The sequence below is a fragment of the Tympanuchus pallidicinctus genome, unplaced genomic scaffold (genome assembly GCF_026119805.1).
Source record: "Tympanuchus pallidicinctus isolate F22 unplaced genomic scaffold, pur_lepc_1.0 scaffold12, whole genome shotgun sequence".
NCBI classification, from domain to species: Eukaryota; Metazoa; Chordata; class Aves; order Galliformes; family Phasianidae; genus Tympanuchus; species Tympanuchus pallidicinctus.
Window position 1 is genome coordinate 6,442,141 of NW_026294637.1, and position 26,587 is coordinate 6,468,727.

General features: G+C 42.2%; 1 long non-coding RNA gene across 2 annotated transcripts in view; it reads left to right on the top strand.

The window, feature by feature from the left end:
• Positions 1–21,947, top strand: part of LOC128075419 (uncharacterized) — a 43,220-nt gene extending 21,273 nt beyond the window's left edge. Inside the window, exons 1-3 of one of the 2 annotated variants that reach the window (XR_008203811.1) lie at positions 2,565–2,660; positions 19,721–19,984; positions 21,703–21,947. This is a non-coding gene — a long non-coding RNA (uncharacterized LOC128075419). Of the gene's footprint in view, positions 1–2,564; positions 2,661–19,720; positions 19,985–21,702 lie in introns of those variants that run through there. The other variant, XR_008203812.1, reaches the window with a different exon arrangement.
• The last annotated feature ends 4,640 nt before the right edge of the window (positions 21,948–26,587 follow it).

Consider the following 26,587-nt stretch of genomic DNA (forward strand, 5'->3'; position numbering starts at 1 on the left):
AGGGGTATCAGCACTGTAGGATGAAGAAGCTTAAATGAAATATATATTATAAACATATGTGTATACATAACAGAAATGGGGCAGGGGAAGGAATGAACAAAGGAACAAGTGAGTATCAAAAGCACTTTGGATCCTTCAGAATGAATGGTGCTACAGAAATATAAGATATTATCACAATTACTTTTATCAATAGTACAATATTCTCAGCTTGCTTACTTCATTATAGTCCCATCGCAACACTGATGTTGTCACCCAGCCTATTTTAAAATGGATTGGAGTTTAGTTTTATCTTTTGCTAGACTAGAAACCACTCTGAGAAGTCCAGCTAATGTGCTTTGGAGTGACAAAACAAGTATGTTTTATGAAGCCAAATAAAAGTTTGCTTCATCAACAACTTCAGAGTATAAACAACTGCCAGCCATCTAAGGGAGTAGACATCCTTTTATTTAATCGCAAATTAAAAAACATAAACCATCTTAAACACAGAGCTACTGTCACATCAAATCAATACAATAACTGTGCTCCAGCAGTTGTAAGGCACGCGATGCTCAGCATCTTGCATACTAAAAATAAATCAATCACCAGAGCAATAAGCAAGTTTTATAATATATGAGTAGATTATGGTATATTAACACATTTTGTATTGTATGACTGCTTTTCCCCATTTGCTGAATGCATTTAATACAAAGGGGGAATTTTGTCATCAGCAAGTTGTTAGCAATTCTTTTCGTTCTAGTGAGTTCCTGTTAATAAGAAAATCACTGGAATGAGGCAAGAGATGCTCAGGTCACACTCATCCCACAGCCAGGTTTTGCTGCACAATCTGAGCTGTTCTTTACAGTTTGGTAGCCTGTTGGATGGGAGGATTTAAAATATTTTTATTAAATATAATAATGAGGAAATGTCTTGGAGACTGAAATCCTGGATCGTCCTGGATGGCTACCTGCTGGCTTACAGAAAAAAAAGATCTTAAAACAAATGTCTTCTGACTTCATCAATAGCCCAGGGTTTGGTCTTGTTTTCATTTGACCACTGCAAATGTCTCATGGGAATGGAGGGAGAGATGCTCTCCTGGTGAGGAACGGTAATTCCATGGATCACTTTGGGTGAGAACACTGATGTCTCAAACAGTGGATCTAGCTGGTAGCCTGAAATCATACTGAAGTGCTTAAAACATCCTTCCAGACCTCCTTTACCCTGCCCACCACTTTTCATTTGTGCCATTACCTGAAGGTAAGTCACAGAACTACCTCAGTGAAGTAAGACAAATGGAAGAACAAATTGCTTTCTCACTAGTGCACAGATGAGAGGACTCTTGGGGCAGAAATCGTCTGGTTGATTCATCAGATGCCTGAGAGGAGTCTTTGCTGTTCCCCAATGTACAACTCAATTAATGTAGCAGTCTGACTTATCTTGGACCTAACTTCTGGCAAAGTACCAACCGAACTGCTTTGCATAACTCTTCTAAAAGCTTTTGGTACCTGCTGTGTTGGGAACAGTAATACAGAATGATCAGGGAAGCAAAGGTGCCAAATGCTCCAGGGATCACAGCTCACCTTTTCTTCAAAAAGGAGACAATTTCTGCTTTCCCTTGGGACTGCTCCTTCTCCGTCCAGACACCTCTTAGCTCTGCTCTCTTACACAACTGTCTGTAAGCACCTTGCCAGCAAGACCAGTAAGAGGCTGAAAGCCTTTCCTTGATGCTGAGAGTCACCAGCTTTCACAGCAGTGCTGTTCTCATAGCTTCTGCAAATGCTGATGTTAATCCACAGCTTTTCTCATGCTCCTTGTAAACAAAGCTTTAGAAGTGCCCAGCATTAGCAGGATTCAGCTGCAGGTAGCTTTGCCTTTCTTCTTCCTTCTGTTCTTGCTGTTCCTGATATTATAGTCCCTCTTCAGCCCCTGAGTAGCCCTGCTGAGTGCATTTTGTTAACTCCAGATGTACTGGTGCATATTGCTGCTACAAAGAGGGATGCAGAGGTTGGGCCAGGCTTGCTGTTTGCTAACATTTCTCATCACCGCTTTTTCTCTGAGATCCATCTTAGAGTGGCCAGATTGGCAAAAGCAAAAGAGCTGTCTCAGAAGAGCAGCTCCACTTTGCTCTCTGCCAATCTCTACAGCCAGGGAACTTGAAACTCATATGAAGCGTAATTAAAGGGAGGTTATGGAGGTAGAGCTGGAGAAAAGCCTAAAGGAAGCTGCTGTACAATATGGAAGTCAGTTTTCTTCCTTCTGTTAACTGAGTCTACGCTTTTCTCTTTGTATCGGTATGTTAGTGCCATGAAGTGAGAGAGATGAAAAGGTCTAGTGTCTGCACTAGTGCACTCAGACACTAGGACACCACTGCTGCTAGGTGTTTGCCATCCACAGTGCCATTAAATATTTTACAAAGATGCCTGCAAGCTGCTCATGGGAAACAAGCATAACAATCAGAAATGTGTTCCTCTGTGTAGCAGAAATGTCGTGGCGTTAAGCACCTGGTGGGAGGGCAGGGCCAAGCCTGGGGAGCTCAGGTGCATGCAATGATGCAATGCAATGCAGTTGAGTGACCAGAAAGGGGGGAGGCAGAATTCACTCCTTCCCAGCCCTCATTTAAGGGTTGGTGTTAGAAGGCAAAGGTGTTTTGCTGGAGCACCCTGTGTACCTGAGGCCATCTAAAGGTAAGCAGCTTTTTTTTCCTTTGTTTCTGTGCCTGTGGTTGTTGCGCTTGAGCAAATCTCTATTTGCTGCAGCCTGGGACCTTGGTGCTCTGTTGCCATTGATGTGCTTTCCATTGCATTACACCCTGAAAACCAAAGGCAAAGCCAGGTGAAGAAGCTAGATGTCCTGAGGCTCCTGTAGGTATTGCTGCCTGTGCCACATGTTCTTGCTGATCCTGAGAGCCTTTCGCTTTCTGTTTGAAGGTTGTGCCAGGGGTTGCGGCTTGGGGAATTGCCACAGTGCTGTTCCAAAAAAAGCAAGCAGTACCAACCTGAGGCAAACAGAGATTTATGGGGGGGGATAAAAGTATTAGTGAGGAACTAAGGTGCCCTCAGAACAAGCCTAGGAAGCTTTTGGCAACCAGCCCTGGGTTCTCATCTTTAGCCCATTACCTTACTTACATTTTGGGAACTGTGGAGTGATAGAGTCGGCTTACCAGATGATACCAAGGAGGTGATAAAAAGGAGTCATTAATTAACTCGAGTTACAAGCGATATATAATTGGAAGCATACAGCCCTACAAGGTGCTGGTTCCTTGGGAATATATTGCATGAGGCGCTTTTGCAGCCCTAAGCAATGGCTATGTCAGCACTCTCCCCACGGCTTTAAGCCTCTCACTACAGTGTTATCTATGCTGTTAAATCCTGAAGGCAGGCTGAGGTGTCCTCACAGTGGTGGTCAGTGTCCTGTGTGGCCAAGGTCCTCTTTCCACTGGGATCAAGTTGCAGGTGGCAGTGGTTAGACTGGAACCTGAGCTGGGTTTGCCCTGCCTGGTTCATACAACTAGGCCACTTGTTGCTGTGGGCTGGAAGGGGGCCTGGGGAAGGTGAGAAGGACACATTTTGATCTGGGAGGGCTGGTCAGAACCCAGCTATGGATGCTGGGTGATTGAAGTTGCTTTCAGGTCAGCATCTTAATCTTCACTGAGCCAAAAAAACCGGGAAACAGCAAGGGGCAGTTTTCAGCCAGGTTGGTTTCAATTGGCATCTTTTTTATGAGTTGTACTTTGATGGCAGATGCCATTAGTGTTATTTATGCATTAAGAGACCTATAATTGGAGACCAACAAGTATCCTCATCAGAGTTGACCTTATTTATTGAGGAGCTGACATGTGAATGTCAGATTTGTATCCGTGACTTTTTTCCCCTTAATAACCACTTCAACCACTTTTTTCCACTTAATAACCACTGCAAATAGTGAGTGGCAAAATAATGAAAATAAATAAAACAGCTATTCTGGGTATCTCTGGAAAGATTTGTGTTTGCTGCAACTTTGGAGGCTGCACTGAGATTAGACTGTCACTTAATCAAGAAGTAAGTGAGAAAGAAAGGCATTTCAGATGCAGGGATATGTGAATTGTAAATAGCCTGCAGTGCAATCTAAAGGAAGAAGAAGTATAAAGCATATTACAGAGCCATTTGCAGTTCTTTGTTCAGGTATAACTGACGCTTACAGTTATTTCGTTAAATATTCTGTTTATGTGCTTTTCCATCCTGAATAAGGAGTTATCCTGGTCCCTGGAGTGAAGGAGATTCACAAAATAACTGCATTCGTGCTGAAAGCAAGGCATTAATGGAGCCATGTAACTGCAGGATATGAGGCATCAGCAGGGGGAAGATCAAGGGAACAAACTGTTCCCTATTGCAATGATAATTTTGCCAGATGATACTAAGCGAAGAGACAAAAAAGAGCCTCTGGTGCTAGGTGTGATCTGAGTAGGAGAGTTGGAATTTCATGACGGTAAAGGTTGTGATCAGTCAGAACTTGGGCTTTCATGTCTCAGAATGCTTTGGGAAGGCCTGCTCTGTGAGCAGAAGCTCCTCTGCCATCACAGGAACACGACTTACCATCTCTCTTTCCCGTGGTTCTTTCCACTGCTCTGCTGCAGGGTCCCAGGGATCAGGGGCATTCATTCCACTATCTGTGGCCGCCCCAGGCTCCCTGTAAAACTAATGGTGACAGATAAATGCTTCTGGATGGTAATTTGTATCCTCAGCAAGCTGAATTGGCCTTTCTCTTTTCCATGATTATCTGGACAGGTGATAAGACTCCTAATTTGGTGCCTGAGGTAGCTGCCTAACTTTGGTGGTATGAATCGCTCCCCTAGGGTTTGCAGTTACATCTCCAGGGACACACAATAATAAAACAAAACAAACAGCCCAGGATTTTCCAGGCGCTCTCAGCACAGTCCACTCTTTGTGAAGAGATCACAGAATACAAACCAACCTGACTCAGACAAACCCTGTCTGTTCTCCTGCTCTGATTTCCTTCTAATGTGTGCTTGGTCAGAGTCCTGCTGAATCCTGAGTGTCCAAACTCCAAATGGAAATACTCTAATAAGCCTCTGCTCTCCAGGGAGGATGGAGAAGAGGGCTGCCTCTGATACGCTGAGGGCTAAATATGTTCACTCCTTGTTTTATCTGAGCAACTGCCCTTTTTGGTGATGGACTGACAGATATTGCTTTCCTTTGCTGAGTACCACGACATTTTCCAGACAGTGGGGTATCTCTGCAGCACAGCAATAGGCTTTTGATACAACCAATTCACACTGAAAGTTTGTGCATAGAGAGATGACGCAAATTATTGTGTCACAAATCTCCCAATTAATATTTTCAGGATTAACATTGAAATTGCTGGAACACTTTTTTCCAAAACTTCCTGAGATTTTTTTTTTTTTTAGTTCAAAACAGAGTGGTGTTCTTTTCTTTCTTTTTTTTTTTTTTTTTTCCCCAAAGCTGTAATAAGTTTGCATTCAGAAGGTTAGTTGTATGAAACAGCAGACTGAAAAACATCTCATCATTGTTACACTTCAAAACCTGATGACCTGATGCTAATTCTTTCCACAATACTGTTTTTTGGAAAATTATCAGAAGTGAGACTTAAGAAAAAGATTCTACTTAAGGTGCTTCTCTGGCACCTTTAATTGTGTGCATAGGAAAACACACTGGCAGTGGTTGGCATGGCCAGAGTTTACATAATGGTGTGTCAGGTGCAGGTGTATTAATGCTGCTATAAGAGAAAAATTGGGTCCTCTCCAGTACAGAGATTTAATTCTCCTCCATCATGTTAAGATGGTCAGAGGACTGGAGCACCTCTCCTATGAAGAGAGGCTGAGGGAAGTAGGCTTGTTCAGCTTGGAGAAGAGAAGGCTCTGGGGAGACCTCAGTGTGGCCTTCCAATACTTGAAGGGAGCTTATAAACAGGAGGGGGACTGGCTGTTTACAAGGGTGGATGGTGATAGGACAAGGGGGAATGGTTTTAAACTAAGACAGGGAAGGTTTAGCTTTGATATTAGGAGGAAGATTTTCACTTAGAGGGTGGTAGCACGTTATAACAGGTTGCCCAAGGAGGTTGTGGATGCCCCATCCCTGGAGGCATTCAAGGCCAGGCTGGATGTGGCTCTGGGCAGCCTGGTCTGGTGGTTGGCGATCCTACACATAGCAAGGGATTGAAACTAGATGATCATTGTGGTCTTTTTCAACCAAAACCATTCTGTGATTCTATGTTACATCAATGAGAAAAGCATCTATCTTGCTGGATCAAAGAGCAGGGTGCTCATATGAACTAAGTTTATCCTCAAAGGGTCAAGGAGAGACTGTGGGATGAGCTGGCTGATACAATGAAGAAAACTAGGGGTTTCGCTGTGTTATTTGCAGAGACCTTATCTGCTCGATTTGCAGATGGCTGAGGGGAGATGCTTTCAGGGCCTCACTGGCAGATTCATCCATGGAACTGAAACCTGTCAGCATGTGATAATTTGTGTTATTCTATATTTAGAGCAGCAAGTCACAGTAGCAGTTGTTCGTGTCTGGTCTTTAAAGTGTCAAGGAGAAAGCAAGGCTTCCTCAGACAGGTCTGAATGTCCCTGAACAATTTCTGCAGAATAGATTTTGCTACTTCATTTCACCTCAGTCAATACCACTGTTTATTGTGATGATCAAACACAAAGTTAAATAAGGGTTGGCTGTAATTAACATCTGCGACTCACATATCCAGACCTATTTGTGACACATCTTATTCTCATCAGAATTGTGATTCCTTGATCCAAGTGGATGATCTTGGCCAGACAAAGGCTGTTTCACTCTATCTATGGGCCTGAGTGTTGTCAGGATGTGAACTCCATGGCTGGCTCCTTTCTGGACAGCCAAAACCAAAATTACAGAGGAGGTCTGTTTCCACTTGGACTTCTCTTTCTGCCAAATCTCTTTCATGACAAAATATGGCTGGGATCTTGGTGTTCTGCTTAAGAATAATTTTTAAGTCTAATTCCGCCATCTGTCTAAGATAGTGCTGAAAATACTGGAAATACTTGAACCCTCTCCACATCCCAACATCCCCATTAATCTTGGGTCAAAGTGTAACATCTCAACGGAATCGAAGCATTTAGTTCTGATGTCAGCTCTTTAAAATAATTTTTTTTTTAACAAAAGAGACATCCATTTTCTTCTCAAAAGCATGTTTTGAGTAACAGCATGACAGCTTTCAATTCAGAGACTGTTACAAGTGGGACATGCTGACATTATCTGTTTAATTTTCTGTAGAATTAAATCTCACGACCATCAGGAGATTGTTGTGATGAAAACAACTTTCTGAAAATCCTTCCCTGTCCCCCAGCAATCTGACAAAAATATTCTCCCTGTTACACCCCTCCCAACTGAGCTCTTTGCTTTTTTTTTTTTCGGCCTGTCAGTCAATGTGAGTTTATGCTTGATGGCCTGGCTAATCCTTGGCTTCTTTGCTTGGATCAGCTCGGTTGCAAACCTCTGTGCTATGTATACCTGTCCTCCAAATAGGGGCCTGAGGCAACCAAAGCATTTTCCATGAGTCATGGAATAGCCACCAGATAGCAGTACTATTCCATTTGGGACTGAAGCTGTACAGAGATCCAGCCTTATCTGGCACCTCTGCCGCAATTCTTACCGCTAATCCATCCATTTCTTCAGTTTCTCAAATCTTTTCAAACAGAACAAGTGCGTGAAAGTAGAAGAATAAATGGAAATGCTACCTCTATTGCTTCTGCCATAACAAGAGAATATCAAACTTTCCACAAAAGAGAAAGAAATAATCATGACAGGATTCAGTAAATGCTGAGAACGTTGAGTCACAACAAAGGACCCTAATTTGTCTGTTTTCTGTTTGTTTCAGTGGCAGGTGAAGGAGACTTGATTTAATTATTTTTTAAAGAGAGTGAGACAAGTGTTGATTTAGCAGTTTAGTCATCAAAGTAATTCCACTTACAGAGCTGCAGGACTCCAAAGAAACATATTCACAAGCTAGGATTAACATCCTGCATGTGGCAATGTAAGTGCTATGCCAACTTTCTCTGTAACATTCAATAAAAGGTTTTTTTTTTTTTTTTTTTTTTTTGTAAGGAGGCTTCTATAGAAACTAGATTACAAAATATTTCTTAGGATGGAATGAGGCCAGCCAGCAAGCAGAAAAAAAAAAATACAGAAAATAGTACTCATAACGACATTGCTTGGTGAATAAATTTCAGCATTCACAGGATCAATAGTAAAGTATGAGTCAAATTAAGAGGCAGATGCCAGGAGAACAGGAGAAATTAATTTCAAAATGAATTTTGAAGAGAAATGGAGGCCTGGTATGGAAGGGAAAGATGAGCCTGATCCTTCCAGGTGGCAGAATTTCCAGAGGAACATCACATCTCCTGCTTGGGAAGCAGGAGGGAGCCTAGCAGGGTGCACGGAGATGAAAGCAGCCCTTATTAAGCTGGCATAACAAATTCCTGTACACTAAAATATCATGCTTTTATGAGGTACAATGAAACATATTTTGTACTGCCTCACAGAGTCGCTAGACATGTATCTTGCCCTGGTGACTCCCATGGCAGCTTGTGCTTTGCAGCAGCGGAGAGCAAGGGAACGTGTTGTTAAATGCCAAGGGCTGTTTTCCAAAGTTGCTGGCACCTATTTTATGAATATGGAGTATGCACACCCAAGATCTCACTGATCCTTTGGCTGTCTGGGCTGACTGGCCTCATGGGCATGAAAGGCATGATTTTTATAGGTACAACATGCATCAAAAGTAGAAGTATGTGTGTATGACCATGCCTGTCTGTATCCCACTTAAAGATGATAAACAGCATAAAACATACATCCAAGAGAGCAGGTGTTGGGGCGGGCAGCAAGCCGGGCAGTATTTCTGCTCTTCGTTATGCAGTGCCTCATTCCTTTGCTCTGCTCTTCACCTTGTCCAGAGAGCTGAGAGAGCCTCATAGTCAAAAAGGGTGAAGTTATGTTGGCTGGAGATCAAGTTGGGGATCCATTTGATAGAGACTTAGTCCAAATCTTTGCACAGAAGCTGTTGGAAAGGGTGTGGCGACATCTTGCATCCTGATTTGTTGGTGAGCCCAAAAGCAAGTTCTGAAGAAAAACAATATGTTTCTTGTCACATCCTGCTTAATAAAACAACGTCACTTTATGATGTTTGATTTTCATTTTTGTTTTTCTACCGCCTCTTGTTTAGCATCGTATGAACACTGTGAGGAAAAACAGCCTGGCAAAAGAATTTAGAAAGGCGATCACTGTGCTTCATTCCTTCTCTTAAACCATTCACTCTTACCAAGTGATAAAACCAGAGATTGGTTATTAGGATGCAATCGAAGGAGCAGGTGGAGTTATATTCATGAGGAAAATAGTTGCCACTGCACTGGTTTTCATCCTCTAAATTTCTTCATAAAAGTTGAAAGTGAAATTCACTCTTCATTTTTGCTTCTTAGAACTTGAAGATTAATATCCCATCCTAGGTATGACAACCGCTATTCTGACTACCTCTCATTTCAGTCATGGCCTTTCACAGTTTAAGACCTATCCTTGTTCAGAAGCTGTAAAACTTATGATTAGGTTCATTTTCTTCTGAAAATGCAGTACTCCTGGTCCTTAAATAAACAAGAGGAAAGCTCTTTTGCTAATTTCTGGCTTCAGTGGGGAAGCAAGCTCCTAGCATTTAATATTTTTTGTCCATTAAAATAATTGCAGTAATTACACAGTAAAAAACTACTTAGATAAGCTCAACGGTGGCTGTAATGCATTTGTAGCTGATGAGGCTTACTGTGTTAATCCATTGCCTCCAACTCAGAAAGATGGCAGAAGTGGGATGGGATGTGGTTGTATCTAATTCTCAACATTTGACAGAATCTGGGTGAATGTGCATTGCTGCTGCAGCCAGTCTAGGGGTAGGAAACAGGGCAAAGTACAAGCTATCATTTATACTATGAAAAGGAGAAAGAGAGAAAACTTGCTGCACAGCCCAATTCCAGAAGCTCATGAAATGTCAAAGAGCAGGTGCCCATAAATAAGTGGAATATTTCTTTTTAGATCCTTCATGCAATTTTAAGCATCTGCTGAAGTAAAATGAAAGGTCTGCAAGCTGAAGACCTGTACATCCACTGGAAGCAGTACACTGTATTGTAAAATTCACCCTGAAATCTTGCTCTGATCCAGCCAGTTTTTTTAGTGGCAATGGAATTTGTTGGCAATTTTGAAGAGGTTCCTGAATTTTCACTAAAATCCATCCACGATTTTTCTGGATGCTGTGATATATTCAAGGAAATACAGTTCAGTTTGAGAATCAGAAGAACTGGACTCACAGATGGTGAAATGCCAAAATAATTTACTCTTGTATCACTTAACACGTATTTAATATGTGAGTCTCACTAAAAAAAGTCTGCTTTTAAGCAAATAGCAGCTTACCGTGATAAAAATGAAAATAGACTGTGATAGCTTCTAATAAAATTCCTAATTTGTTGGGTTTTGTTTAAAAGCAATCTTGAAATGAAACCTTCTTTCGTATCTGCAGTGGACCCATACTTTAGTTTGTGCTCTGGAACAAGAATAGGTCAGAAGCTCTTCAGAGATTCTAGTGAAATAGTATCTACATGTGTATCTCATTGGCATGAGCAGCCTCGGTTTTATGGTGCAATAAAGCCTATTACTCAGATTGCTTAGATACTGATGTCCTGTTGTCTTGACTCATTGCTTTGTTTTCTCTCCGAGTGTATTCCTTAGAATGTGGATGGTGTTAATCATCACCTGCTTCCCCCTTCCTCTCTGGGTTAAATTCCAATAGACTCTTATTAAAGACTGTAACTGTGCACAGTTTTTAGGCAGTCTCCTTTTCACAACTCGCTGCAATGTGCCTTCAGCAGGAGAACTACGTATGTCCAGATTGGTCTGTCTATGGATTCTCCCAAGAGGGGATAAGTGGCTATTGAATTTAATGGGATTCTTGGTGCCCATCAGAGTTAAACACCCTGTGTTTATTTGACAGGACAAGGGTTTTAGCTTCTTATGTTTATGGAACACTGAAAACATCTGTCAGTATTTGATCAATAATAAATAATGTCGATAATAAGGGCCAGGGTGCAATGAAACCTATCTTGTGTTTTCAGAGCCAATTAGGAAGACAGGTATATCTTCTGTGCACGTGTGGTGGGCTGGGACAGTAAATCAGCCACTGATCAATCCATGCTGTGTATATCTTAAGGAATTGCGTATCTATAATTTTTGACTCTTTTGTTGGGGAGAATCAGATTGGTCGTCATTATCCCTGCTGTTAAATGAGTAACAACTTTTAATGTTTCATGATGTTTTTATGGTAATCATTGCTTATGTAAATCATTGCTCAGTAGTTACTTAACTCCTCAGAAATGGGCAGGAATCTGTATCCCAATGGGGCAGGAGTGACAGCTTCTGACTGAACCTTTTCACGAAGCAGAGCTTTTGCCCAGAATCAGCTAAGCAAGTCCTCAGTGCTGAACTAGCAAGCATGTGAATTTCATTATCTACAATAAAGTGCATGAAATGAAATCAGGAAGCGCCTATTTGTCATAAACACCAAGAGCCATTAAATCAGTGAACTATGAGATGACACATTTGTTCCTATTAGGTCTTGAAATGTGAGACCAGTGCATGTTGCTGCCCTGTCTTTTCTGATCTTGCAGGCTCAGTCCCAGCATGGCGGGCAGCAGGCACTGTGATGGCAGAGAACACACCTAATGTGGGAAACTCTGCTGGGTGGCTCAAGCAAGGAAAACAGTGGTATAGAAGCAGTGCTGCTCTTAATCAAATCATTGTTTCTGCTTTTAAAGGTGTAAATCATGCACTTACAGGCAGGGTGGGAAACTGCAGCATCGGGATTGGGAGTTGTAAGATCAGAGCAGTCAAAAGCAAAAAAAAAGCTGAACCTGAAACTATTAAACAAGATAAGGTGAATTCAGCCTCCAGCTTAGCTCTTGCACATAGTTCAGTACAGACTTCTTCAGTATCTTTCTCCTAAGTGGGACTTTAATGTCTGTATCTGTACCCCAGTTTCGCAGACGTCAGCAGGATTGCTGAGGCACTGAATGTCAGAGGTAGAGGGGCTGGTGGCACAGGGATTGCTGCCAAACCAGCTGAGATGCACTCAGCCAACAAATGCTGATTCCATCTGTCCCAAGGTAATAATCCCAATGAGCTGGTATGGGAATCTAACTGGTCCAACCAGTGTATGCTAGAGAAGCAGTGCTGTAGGGATGCAAAACAGCCTCCTGGCCTCAGTAGCTGAGAGAGAATTCAGAACTGGGCATCCTCATGTAGCTTTTTGTGCCTTTGCATGCTCAGCTGCTTCTGGCGTGCAGAAACATCGCAAGTGAATTTTTTCCAGTAGCATCCTTCTAATGACAAGACGAACTAAAAGAGAAAAAGAGGAGAGTCTGGGCACTGCCATGGCTTAGAGAAACTCTCTTTGGAGGCAGCAAGTATTGTATCTGCGCCTAAAAGGATCCTAATGCTGCCCTGTCCTGGCAGAGGGACAGATGTTCAGGAAGCAAAAAGGGCATCTGGAGCATATATGCTGTTACTGACTCAGCATTCTTATTATTTTATTTTGCTACTCAGTGGCTACAATACAGCTAAGGAAGGCATGCACAGACAATGTCTCTGCCCCAGTCAGTTCTCATTTTTACTTTACAATGCCACTTCTTCAAGCCTCTGTCATGGATGATGTTGTAGGCTGGTATGTAGACTGAGAGATGGAGTCCATTTTTACTTGTGAAAAATTATTTTCTTTTGAGTTACTTTTTTTTTAATTGATCCAGTGTCTTTTGATGCTTTGTATCTGTTTTTTCCTGCTTTGTCGTGGAAACAAAAGACAGATTTATAGCTCCCTGTAAAACTTCAGCCTTGTTCATAAATTGCTTTTGATTGATTAAGTAATAAAGATGCTTTTAGGACAGGGAGGTAAATCTACTGGCGAATTGCTCAGAGCTTTGCATTATAACCTTGTTACAGCAACTGGGCTGGACAGGTCTGCTACTCCTATCTCCACTCCCAGTGGAAACATCACCCCCAGTACATTGCTGTGCCCTGACTGTCAGAAGCCACAGACCGATAATTAATGGGTCAGCAGGCAAAACAAGTGATGCAGCTGAAACACAAGAAGAAATCTTCCTTTTTCAAAGGTGATTTCCTAGGTGGGGGTGATAAAAGCAGGTGTAGTGGAGTAACTTGGAGACACTGATGTGATTCACGTGGAAAATGCTTTCTTAGCTTGACTGTGTGTTTTCCTTTTGATGCAAAGTGGGGATTCGGATCACATCGGACTTCAGGCACCAGGATGTATATTTCACAGGACTTCAGCAATCCTGGAGTTATGTTTGCCAAACCTAAACTGCAGGACAGAAAAAGAGGGCTGTGCCTTTATTGAATTCCTTGGCCAGCCTGCTGATGGGAGCTAGCACACACCTCTAGATGATCCTTATGAGTCCTCTCCAACTCTAGATATTGTACGATTCCATGATTCCACAGCCCTCCCTCACTGCAGATAGATGCTATTTTGTGAATTCAGCCTCGCTTCAAAGGCCTCAGCAAGATACCAACTTCTTTCTCAGGGCCGCAGACCCAGGGGTGTAAATGCACTTCCACTCTCTTATTTTTTTTAACAAGGTCTCTTGACTTTGTTGTTCATCAGCATTGGAGGCAGGAGGCTGATTGCTGGGGCTGATTGCAGCATTGATGCTGCTGATTACAGGGCCTTAATTGCGATGATGAGAAAAAGACTAAAAAGTCACCGAGCCTTAAAACCTGAGTGGGCATTACTTTTGTGCTTGGACCAGCACCTCTCGCTCCTTCTTGGATGCTCCACAAGATGTGTGGTGGTGAAGGTTAGTTCAGAAAGAGCCTCTATACCAAGGACTGTTTCTGGGAGGGAAATGGAAGTGGCTTTCTCACAGATCATCTAAACCCAACACCAGCAGACCTGTCCTGGGACTGCTGCACCTTTAGCAGATACCTCCTGTTCACCTGCCTGAACAGGTAAATGAAATTATCACTTGTTTGGGGTTTTTTTTGCGCACCTGCGTGGTAAAAGATGATCTAAAGGCAAATGAATCCTCTTTATCATTGAAATCAAAGTAACCCTCTGACACACAGTCTGCCAGCAGGCAGATCTGCCTTTCATGTGCTTACAAACCTTGGTGCAGCGTGGCACCCTGGTATGGAAGCTGGTGGCTTGGGGAAGAGAGCACGGCAGGCCTCTGGTCTTAAATATGCTCTTTTATACTCTAACTACTTTACATATTAATTTTCTTAATTATATACATTATTATACCCCATATTCAATTGTAATAGTGTTTACTCATTTATATTTGCACTGTATTTGCATTAATGTCCCTGTCACAGCTTCATTATTATTATAGCCAGTGCTTGCAGGTATCTTTATCAAAATGCACAGGACCAAAGCCAACTGGGATCTAGTTTACCTACATTCCAGTCTAATGAGCAATCATATCCTTATTGTCTGCTCCCCAGTTAATGCAGGGTCAGACTGCAGATTTCAATTAACACAGAGCTACATTACCCAATCTGGCTGAAAATCAAACAAAAGTCATTGTGCCCTTTACTTATTTACTTATGCTAGGTAACAAAACTCCTAATGAATGAGGCTTCTCTGGGGTCTAGGTTCTCTTCAGACTATAATGCTTCAAAACCTTCATATTACCAGTAAGACCCATTTCTTCTTGACATAAGAAAACACCTGGACATTGATTACAAAATGCACTCTTATCTTCTTTCTGCTCTTGGCCTTACACATCCCTTAGCTGCTTGCACACATCTCAAAAAGCTTTCACCATCCTTGCTGGACATTTTACACATTTCTGTTGAAATTTAATTACATAATAGCTGAGCTAATCATTCCCAGATGTAATAAGTCACAGGAGACTGTTTTGTTTCCTCAGTCCCCACCTAACACATGCTGGTTTATACAATTAAGCAGCTCTTCTGCATCCCAGTGGAGTGAATGACAATACCTTGGTCAGAAAGCTCAGGCAGTGATGCAGCCTCAGAATGAGAGCTGTCTTCTCACTTTCTCAAGCACTCATAGAAGATTAATGAGAATTCATACTGAGGGGAAAAAAACATATATTTTATTTTGCTGGCAGCATGCACATACAAGAAAAATTATCTTTTTTAATAAAAATCAATGATGACTTAAAACTCACAATAAATGTTGCAATATTAATAAGAGATGCTACACGTAAAATTAGACTTAAAGGTGTAGTTTTCCCAGCTATTTACAACCCACATTTTGGGTCTTATCATGCTTCCAGCAGAGAGCGAAATGGTCTAAAAGAGCTGTTAGATGGAATAAAATAAATATGCCTCAGTGCAAATGAAACAAAAAGAGCATACCAAAAGTTCCTGACTGATCTCCAGTGTCACCTCCTCCCAAACTGAAGAGGTCAGCATGTAGCTCTGAAGCACACGTGTTACTACCAAGCAGTTATGAAGGTAAACTGTGAGAAGCAGCAGTGGGTTAAACAACATGGCAAGGGATGCTGTCTGAATGCAGGGCTCTGAAGGAGCAGCACACCATATCTGCCTACTTCAAGGAAGGGTTGATTGTGTTATATGGTGCGTGATAGATGTCTGTGTAGCTAGTTCTTGAACACTTGTGTTGGATGCTGCAGTCTACTCACAGTTTATTCCAGTGCCTCAATAGCTTTCACATTACCTGGTTTACCCTGCTATCTGATCCTGGTGCAAGTCAATTTGTTCTGTTTTGTATTGTCTGCTCTGAACTCAAAGGGCATTCCCTTCTCTGCTGCAGCCTGTATGTACAACAAGCATAGGTTTTTGTTCCTCTTCAGACAGCCCCTCTTCCCTCACTGGTTCTCTGTAGGTCCCATTCTGCAAACCGTTTTTGCCATTCTGTATTTATTTTGTTGATCATCCTTACTCATCACTTTTATGTTGAATTTTAAGCTTGCCTTCTAGTATAATTTCAGTTTCTCTGAATAGAATGTTGTGTGCAAATTTTAGACATTTATTTTCTATTTTTTTTTCATTCTGGTTATTAATGAGCAGTGCCAGAACTAAGATGCACCACGTAAATTCTCTGTGAGGCATACCCTTCTCATCTAACAACAAACCATTTATTATTCTGGATATGGCTTTTCAAACATCTCTTCACAGAAAATATGGGTTGGTTTGCTCAGTTTATCATGTGAAACTATAGTTAAAATCTTAGAATGCAAAATGCAGAATAGCTACTGTGTCATCTTCAGGCACGTGGTGTAGAAAGATAGTAGAATAGTTTATCCTGATTTCCTTCACATAGACACATAATCCTCATCTGGTTGTACCCCAACAGTGGAAGGAAACTGAAGGATGGGTCTTGATGCAAGAGGGAAGGCTTTGCCACGCAGAAAATAATTCCAGGAGGGACTGGCAAGGGGGTAGGGAGAAATAAGTGAAGAGAGGACAAGCAAATCTCTCTCAGAGTCATATCTAGTGCTCATAGTAGCACTTTTTGTGCTGATGCCATGGTAACTCTTAGGACGCACACAGAAAAGGGTAACAACAAATACAGTTTTTATTCTGTTCAATGATATGTACCTGTCTTACTCAGTGAAGCAAGCACAGCATGAAAAGACCATGTGCCATGCATTGGGTCAGCTTAAACAATCACAGCGATCCCTCTGGGCTATAAAGCAAACCAGATGCAGTGAGCTTTTCTTCTGGAGAAAGAGGCTGAGGTCTGGCTCCTTCCAGATGCTGCCAGCTTGGAGGGGAGGCAGAGGATAGGGAAGAGAACCCCCAGTCTGGTGTCCTGCATTACAAGTGCATCTGAAGTCACTGTCTCTATCAGTAACTCTGAAGTAACTGTATATTATAGTTGCCACCACCTTATTGAAAGGGAGGGGGAATTTCCAACGACTGCAGATGACTCTATTTCAAGACCTATTTAAATAGTTCCATCATAGAGCCAGAGGAGCTGATGCCCTGTTTTGCATCCCTTATTTTCCTCATTTATTTAATGTAGCTCCTTCGTGCACTCTAAAGATTCAATTCCATTCTTGATTGTTTATACTCTTAAATACACAGCCACTTTTATCACATATCCTGCTAATCGTTAGTTACCCGAGAGGGTTATTTTTAGCAATGTTAATCTTTCCTCAGAAGTCACTGCCTTGAGTTCCCTATTCATCCCAGTTGCTCTTTTCTGAGCTCCCTCCAAGTTGTTGGCAGTGTACCATGCAACCTCTTATTTATTTTTGAAGATCCCCTTTGGGTTTTAATTCCAACAGACACAAAATAGCACGGTGATGCTGGCTGGAGTGAGTCACTGAAAATGCAGAAATAGGTCTGTGGGATGCAGTCCAACCCCAAGAAGCTCAGGGAGAAGCAAGGTGCTGGGGGATTGGGGATGCTGAGAAAACAGAGAGTTGTGCTATTTCAAGTGCATGAAACAAAATCTGAAGTTACAATAACTCAGCTATTTTGAGGCATTGTTAAGAACTGAAAACTACGAGTTGTGGCTCACATTGAACAAAGGGAGTTGCTGACTTCTTGGGACTTTATCATTACTTTTTGTCTGTGAGATGCAGTGTGCAGTTCCCAGCTGCGTGCAGCTGGGTAGGGTCTGAAGAAGAACTGCCGAGTCCATCTGCAAGCAGATACAGATTCACACTTGAACTTCAGAGCTTACTGCCCTGCACTTTTGATTCAAATACCAGATTGGACCTCGGAGGAACTGAATAAGTTTTACCACAAGATTTTTCAGCCTGATACTCAGATTGAGAACACCTTTCCCGTCTTGCATACACCAGGCAGAAAGCAGTGCCCCACACCCTTATTTCATTATATTCGCATTCATTTCACAAAGAAAATCTGTCATGTGCTTTCACGCTCCTTCTTTTTTCCAGAAACAGAGGTAGAAAACTGCCCTTCTTGTATTGTTACCATGGAGAGAATAAAGCCCATGAACGTTGTTATTCAGGCTTTTCATGTTATCCATCAGTCAGAAGCCTGGAAAAGCTATATGAACCTCCTGACCTGAAGCACAGAGCACATGCAGTACAGCAAAGCCAGGATATCCATCACCCTGTGCTGGTGCTCAGGGTCAACGCTCTCACTAAAGAATAACACCATTTGCAAGATTTAAATGCTCTTGCTTAGACCTCAGATGGGGTTGGAAGACAGAATCCAAATTTGAGCACTGAATAATCTGGTGCAGAAATGGGTCAAAGTGTTGCAATTTGCCCCATTTCTCAAAAGCATGCAGATAGAAAGTCAGTGTTTCCTTTTCCCTTGTGTAACTTCTTATGTTCCCATTGCTTTGTGTCCCAACACAGTTCCACTTCCAACTCAGAATAGGAACCGATGACATTGGTACCCAATATCTCAAATATTGACAAAGCCAGGATTTGATCTCCACTTGCATAATTTCACTGATTCCAATAGGATTTACAGCCCCCAGTCCCTAGACTGAGGATAATAAAGCCAGTGCAGTCTGGCTCTTCTTTATTATCCCTTTTAAAGTTTATGTCTTCAAATATGGTCTGGTTATGAGTTAACAATACTGAAAAGATCAATACCAGAGTCTGACTAGGGGAGCACAAAACATGTTCATAAAAGTTAAATTAGAATCATAAAATGATTATGGGCTCTGAGTTTTCTTTCTTTTTTTTTTTTCCTTCTTTTTTTTTCCCCTTTGACTCTGCTGCCTGCTATGGGTGACTGTTTGCTGGCCAGCGGGGAAGCAATTCACATCTGTGCTCCCCTTCTCTGCCCCCATTATATCTCAAGGCACAAAGGGTTGGAAAAGGACTGTGTGGAGACCCTTCCAGAGGATTCTGTGGGCTTCAGGTCATGTTTAAATGCCCTTTATTTTTTTATTGTTATTTCTCTAGCAGACTTCAGCAGATGCCTAATAGGAAGCTCTTCAGAAATGGCAGAGATGAGTGACAAATGCAAAACACATTCTCCATCTTCACTACAAGAACATGATGGGCGGTGCGTGTAATGCCCTCAGTACCTTTGCTGGATGATCCAGGCTGAACTGATTTCTGTCCTCTTACCCATTTGTGCAACAGTTACCTCCCAAAGAAACAATTCTGCTAAAAGGACAATTCTGTGCTTTTATTGATTTGCTCCTTTTGCTTCTTCCCATGAGCCATCTCAGCTTCCTTAGGGGAAGAATACATAACTAAGTAAAAACACACTGGACCATTTTCTTGTAGTGATGTTTCTGTGAATGGCACTGCAGCAAAAGGCAATCCCAGCTTATTGTTAGTAATATTATGGTCCAACATCTGTCCTGTATCTGCCTTAGATGTTTCTGTATTTCCTATTACTTGCTGTAATTCTAATATGCCCACTTTTCTCATGTCCAGTGAGTGCAGATTGGACGTTAAGCCAGGTTATCAGCAGGCAGAGGCACAGGACAACAAGGAGCTTATGCTCCTTCCCAGCTGGAAGCTATGGATGCAGCACAGAATGGACAAGCTCCTTAACTTTGCAGCACCTTCCCCAGCCTCTCTTTGCCCAGCACGTGTATGAACGTGAGCACCCTCCTGCACGTGGGTGTATCGTGTGAAATATCGAGTTGCTTGAGAACTACCTGAAGTAACCTTGCTCTTGCTCCTAACAAAAAACGCTGTTCGGTGATTTACATTCTTTTGTAATCCGATGCAGTGATTAGAAAATCTCTTCGTTGTATTCTTTTCCCTTTAATGCAGCAACCAACGACCCCTGCGCTGGATGTGAGAGAGAAATGTCAGCTCTTCATGTGGAAATGAGTCAGCCAACCATATGTAAACATCAGGGGGAGCAGCGAGCATGACAGAGATTTGAGCGAGGAGAACATGAAATGGGCTTTAATCTGATCACAAATCTTGCTTCCGGGGAGGAGAGCTGCATGCTGCCAAGTGCCCTAGACAGCAGAGACAAGTCCCCAATTATGGATGTGCAGACTCAGAAGGATTCAAAGAAAGAGCTGGCAGGTAATGATATTGTGCTATTTTGCCGTTGCTTTGTCTCTGATACCAGCCCTGGCGTCCTACATTAGCCCTGTCTCTCACCACTGTCAGCCCTCTGCTTTTGCATCACCCCTTCCTCTCCCAGCAACCGGAGAGGGGCAGCATCAAACTGCCCGTTTGGTTTATCTGCAGTGCCCTTGTAATTTGATGGAGATAACTTTGGTTAGCACATCTCGTACTACATCTGAGTACCCTACCAGTGGTACTCAGAAAGGACTGGCTGGTTCCCGTCCATCTGAGGGCAGATTTCCAAAGGGCCCAGGTACTGGGGAGGTGGTTTCCCTTCTAGATAGCTGCAATGCCTTCAAGATTGAGGGAGAGAAGGAGGTTAATATATGGCATAGCAAGAAGGCAGGGAATAACAAAGGTTATTTTCAACAGGTTCTAGGACAGGAGGACAAGGCGGGCAGTTGTGGGTCCACGGTGGTGGCTTATCAGGGGACTGAATTCCTGGGTTGCTCGCAGGAGGAAGGGCAGTGAAGCAGTGAAGTTGTCTTAAATCACTAATAAGAGAGGAGAAGGGAGGACCCTAGATCAGGTGGAGGGGCAGGATGGCCATCACTGCTCACAGAGAGGGGAATAACCAGAAACTGTCTGAGGAGAGATTTTCCAGTTTCTCTTAAAAGAGAATAATGGATCTGCCTTCAGGGAGGTAAGTATACTCAGGGGACAAAATGTGCAACACAGTACACTCAGGTACTGAGGACCAGAGTTTTAAACTTCTCTACTTCCAACAGTGTGTCCCCTGGGCAGACTCCATCTGTGTTATTTCTCTGTATCATACCTATTGTTCAGCCACTCTGCTGTTCCCAGATAAAATGAAATGAGGCAGGTTGAAGTTCAAAGGCAAACCTGTTAGGAGACATTCACCAAGCTCACTGCTGCTGCCATACCAGGGTATGGGAATGCTCTCTCACTTTGGAAAGTGCCTGGGCTGTGCTGGCATGGTGTCACTCCACAGTTTGTAGTTACCTGCAATCTGGCAGCCAGAGGAGACTAATGATGATTAGTCTTGTGACCAGACTGCTGCTGCAGACGCCTTTGGTCTTGGGTCATCTATCTGAGTGTTATTCCAGCAGTCAGGAAGGGATCAGCACTGAAGCTTTATGCAACCACAATTTCCCTGTCCAGAACTCTGTGCAGTAGCTCTCTAGCTCTGCTTTCCTGGGCACTAATGGCAAAAACTGCGTTTCTCTGCTCTAACCTTTGGTCATATTCTTTTCCCCATGCTGAGATTATTGCAGATCAATGATTTTTAAGTGCTGACATAGACACAAATTTTACAGCTAGTTGGTAATAGATACTGCTTATTTCAGCAGCATTCCTCCAGAATATAAAATTATGTTTACACTTACATGGCACCTTTCAGCTGAAGAGCTCAAAGTTGCAAAGCTTCAGAAATTCCTTGTGATGTGAATCTAATGTTATTGATGAAGACAAGAGGACACAAAGAGATTGAGTATAACAGCATAAGAACAGCTCTTACAGCTCCACAACTTCAGACTGAAAGTCTGTCTAATATTGTTTCTATGTGTGCATACAAGATAGAATGCCTACCTGATACCCTGGGAGCTCTTTGCTTCCAAATGTCTATGGCTCTAAGGTTTTCTAAATGATATCTGGTTTTTATGTCACTAATGATTCTGAATAGTAACTATGGAACTATTTGCAAATCCATTAAGATCCAATAGGATTCAAGGAGCTAGGAGATGTCTTATCATCAAGTTAATGACTCAAGCAAAGTGAAGAAGACAAAAATGCAGAAGTCCATCCATTTAACCATCACACCATACCTTTAAGAGAAAGATATAGAGGCACTAATATTGCCACCTGATTTTTCTCAAGTGCTGCCAGACTCACCAGGAACTCAGGGTAATGCTGAAAATTAGACCTGTACCTGCAGACTGATGTATGCTTTTTGTTATGAAAAGAGATCCATACTGCAACCTCCAGGCACATATAGGATGATATTTTAAATGAGAAATGATGAGAGTAAATTTCCAGCAAGTACAGAAGAAACGAAAAAAACCTTTTGAAAAAGCACACTTTGTTCCCAGCTTTGCACTTCACTTGCATTCTCAGTGTTGCAGGAGAGAGCTGTGTAAATGAAGGTCACTGCAGTTACTTGCAAAATTGTCTGGAGGGTTTCTTCTAAATGAAAGGCTACTTCTTTCTTTTCTTTCTGGATTATGGCTTAAGAGATCTGAATACTGCAAAACCCTGGGCAGGTAGCCCAGCATAGAACCATGAGCTGAAAATATTTGAAACTTTGGATATTCATCTTTTTCTTGTGATTATTTTGTAAACAGCATTTACAAATTGCTATGCAGCATTTTTGAAGCTCAATTCACTGGTGGAAAGAGGAGTCATTTAAAAACATCAAAGACCCAATTGTTTGGGAGTTTAAGAGACATTCCCATCCTTGTTGAGAGGGCAAAATCACTTTAACTACTTGAAAATCATTAGCAACTAATGGACTTGGTTCTGAAGGAAAGCATGACTGCACTTGGGGGTCTCATGCTAGTGGTGTTGTCTCTACCACTAGACATACCCCCACCTCCTGCAGGGCATTACTGTCTCTTCCCACCATTTCCATGCAATTTTTGTGTGTGTGTGTTATTACCTGCTTTATGTTGATTTCCCACTGTGTTTAAGGATGCCAGAGAAACCATTGTGAGAAGATACAAGAACCCCTGACTTTTTGTCTTTTTTAAAGAATAATTGGGAATCTTGCCTCGAAGTCTTGGTGAGGCTCCAGGTTGCCTGAAATTGGGCTACCCCTTAAAGTAGCAGTGTTAATGGAAAAAACAGAGGCTGAGAATGCTTTGAGGTTGGACTGTTGTCTCTTGGGTCACAGCATAGGCATCATCAGAAAAGCACTGTAGATGTTTTCCCTCTTCATGCTTTCTGAGGGAATAACAGAGCAATTGTTAGTCACCCCAGGCTTTTCAATCTGGTCCATTTCACCAAGACTAAATTTGTTTTGCAATGTGAATAAATTAAGACAGAACTGAAAAATGTCTGGATGAAGATTAGTTAATCATTTAGAGAGTCCCATCAGCTCTCAGGGCTCTACCATGGAGCTCCCACAGCATCACTAGTATGTTCTGAAAGGCAGCCAATGAGCAGGATCTGATTCACTGCCCGGATTAATCTATATGAATGGCTGTGGGATCCATTTGAAAGCAGCACTGAGAATTGGCCTATAAAAAGACAGCCTGATTTTTTGCGGAAGCTACTTTGGGAAATGAATGAGGACTTTACAATCTCCTTCAGCCATAAAAAAACATACACGTCTCATACTGCTGCTTGCCTATTTTAATTAAACCAATAATTAAATTTTAATGAAATGAAGGTTTTCCTGAAAAAGAGGCAGCAGTGACTGAGTAGTTTTCAGCTGAAGGAGGGAGCTGAAGTGGATCTATCAGGCCACTGGGCTTCCCTCCCCTAACAAGTGTTGGAGGAAATGCAAGGCAAAGCGGCTTCATGTAATGAACTGCACAAGAAACACTTATGATAATGAAGTCAAGAGGCAGCTCTCCTTGGCTGTGCATTTTTATCCATCTTCTCCCAGAATAATGCTCTACTCTCAAGGTCTTGGCTTATACCTTAGAGGCCACTGCTGCAAGAATTCCTTAGAGATGCCAATGCTGTCATAGCGGCTGCCCCAGGGACAAGTCCAGGAATAATCGGCGCTTGGCTCCATGTTACAGCGAGGAAGTTGTAGGCACAAACCTCTGTGGCCACTCTTAGTTGAAAAATGTTCTTTGAGATAACTTTTATTTAGAAATGAATAAATAAACCTCAGAATTTCACTGAGCTCATCTCCAGAGTAAGACAGGTTCCAGGTTCACATACAAGCTCATGAAATGCTACCCAAAGGCCGAAAAGGTGCAGATGTTTGGATGAACGCTCAGAAGCAGTGATAAGGTGCTTGAAATGCACACAAATGTGCGTGCAGCCACAGGCTCATTGACTTTAGATAGAAAAATGTAACTGAACAGATGATTCCTCTTTCCTCCCCAGATATGCCCACCTTGTGCTTTTCTGTGGTGACACTGTTACCTTTATTCTCCTTCTGCCACTGATGCTCTGTGTGTCCTTGAGAGACTCCGCTTTGACTTAACAAAGTGTAAGCTGGAGCAAAAATGATTGCCTGGCTCCCAGAGAGGGAGTTGTGAGAGCTGATGGATTAATATTTACTGCATTTTGTACATGTCAAGAGCTATTGATAGGCACACCAGGGAACTTTCTGGGCACATCCAGTGCTAAAAGGAGGAGCTGCCACAGCTTGAATGGAAGGGATGCATCTGGGGATTGTTAGCAATTATGCTGTGTTTGTAGAAACCAGCACTGACCTATGCAGAAGAGGCCTGCATTGCTAACGCCTCTGCACTGGAAGACATCACTGACGTACTCAGAGATCACATGAAAGTAGTTTTAGATTAACTCTTCCATAGTTAAATTTACTTTGGAAGAACGATGGGCACAATCCTGCCCTTTATGAGTTTGTGCACTCACCCTAAAAACTTACAAACTCATCGGTCTCTTTCAAAATGTGCTTTACAAGAAGCAGAAATTCCAAAGATAGTTTCTAGAGTTTTATTAAAAATATGTGGCTGAGTAGAAGTGTGACATCCACTACGTTCCTCTGATGAGAAAAGGCTTTTCCATTCAATTCAACACGGCGTAGCATGGTTATCTTTAGCTAATGTTCCCATCGCCTTCATGGATGTGGGAAACTGGACCAGTTCTTTTGAACTGTTTCTTTCCAGGAGAGTTTGCAGGAAGGTTGAGAGGTGGGATATATTTCTTAGTAGTGTAGAACAGACAGAAGTCAGAAGGACCTCTGTCCTTCTAAGAGACCGTTTTCAATTGCTCCCAGAGCCAGATCTCCCAGGAACCCTCTGTGCTTTTCCATCAGTCAAAGCAAAATGTAGACAAATGCTGTCCCTCAGTCTTACAGCTTCTCTGTCTCTGAGATGATTTCCCTCCCTGCAGTGCAAATTTCCCTGCACTTCAAGTTTCATTGTATTCCTCTTTACAGGAGAACCATTCATCATTCAGGATGGAGAGAATTTTAATGATGCAGGGTTGTAAATAACTGCCCATTCTCAGTTCCAGCTGTGCTTCTCATGTAGCCCTCAGCACTGACAGTCTGCTTCCAAGGCCTCTGTAGCACTGACACATTTATTATGTCACAAACCAGCACTCAGGGTCAGTCTTAGCAAAAACTTACTATGTATGCAGAGAGTTCAGCCTTGGAGAATTCAACTCCAGACTTAACGAAAGCCAGGGGCAGCAGGATAGGAGTTCTCTTGCTTGTCGATGGAAGAACTAGGCACAAGTGCAAATTCCAAAACAGACTAAACCCACAAAAAAATACCCACTTCAAAAAAAAACTCCAAACAAACAACACCTGTCATTTTCTTTAACATTTCTGCCTCATAATGCAGGGATAACGAAGGAGTTTCCCTGGGAGTTTTTCTGTTCACTCCCGATTACATTAGATTTAGAGAACAGTCACTCCTATGGCTTCTGATCAGTTTTCTGATCAGTTTCTGGATGTTTGGTAGAGAAAGTCATTCAGTATTGATCATTAAATACAATTAACAAAGTTCAGTAGCCTGCTGTTGCTGAAAACATTGATTGCGTGGGATAAAGTACTTGCAAACTTACAGGGGGTCACTGCTGTTACTGCTATGGTGAAGGTCAAGTGTAGACATCTAGTGATCAAAAACAGATTCTCATTTCATTAGGTGCTTCCTGTCTCTCTGCCTGTCTCTCTGACTCTCTTGAACGTGTCCTTCAGCTGTTCCCTCTGACAAACTGCTCTGTGTAGCACTAAATATGAGCTAACAGCATAGCATCACCAGTCCTCTGTTATCTGTGCAATCTCGTGTTCCTACACTTCGCTCTTTCTTTACATTTTGTTTCCTTATGGGCATTTTTCACCCAACCCAGCATTTAAATGGACTGGAAGGTGACTGTGATATTCATTCATTTTTGAAGCCTGTGCCGATCAGAGCAAAACAAGAGGAAGCAGGATGGGCTGAAAGGCTGAACGAGCTTCTACAAAAATTTAGATGGGGAATGTGTTTTGGAGTTAATTCTCTGTGTTCTGATATGGTATCACCTACAACAGCCCAGTTTCCATGTTTTTCTCCACTTGCTGGTCTTGTTAATGTGTAACCCACCAGATTGCTCATTTGGTTTGAGTTCTCTCCTTTTTCTTTGGTTGTTTTTGCTACTTTTTTTTTTTTCCCCTGGTGCCTTTGCATACTGAATACTGCTATGTTTGTCAGAGATGCTAAATGTGAGACAAACAGAAGAGACAGATATGCCACAGTTTGTTCTGCTAATGGGAACACTTTGTGTACTGCTGCGTCTAGCTGCCATAAAGTCCGTTTCCTTAAACATTCAACAAAACAGATTCTTCCCTGTCTTGCGCTTATGTCTGTACTCACACTTTTGCAGTGTGGGTGCCACATAAAACTAAATTAGCATAGAAACATTTTAAGGCAGGCAAAACTGATGACACAAGTGACAAAGTAGAGGAGAACTAGG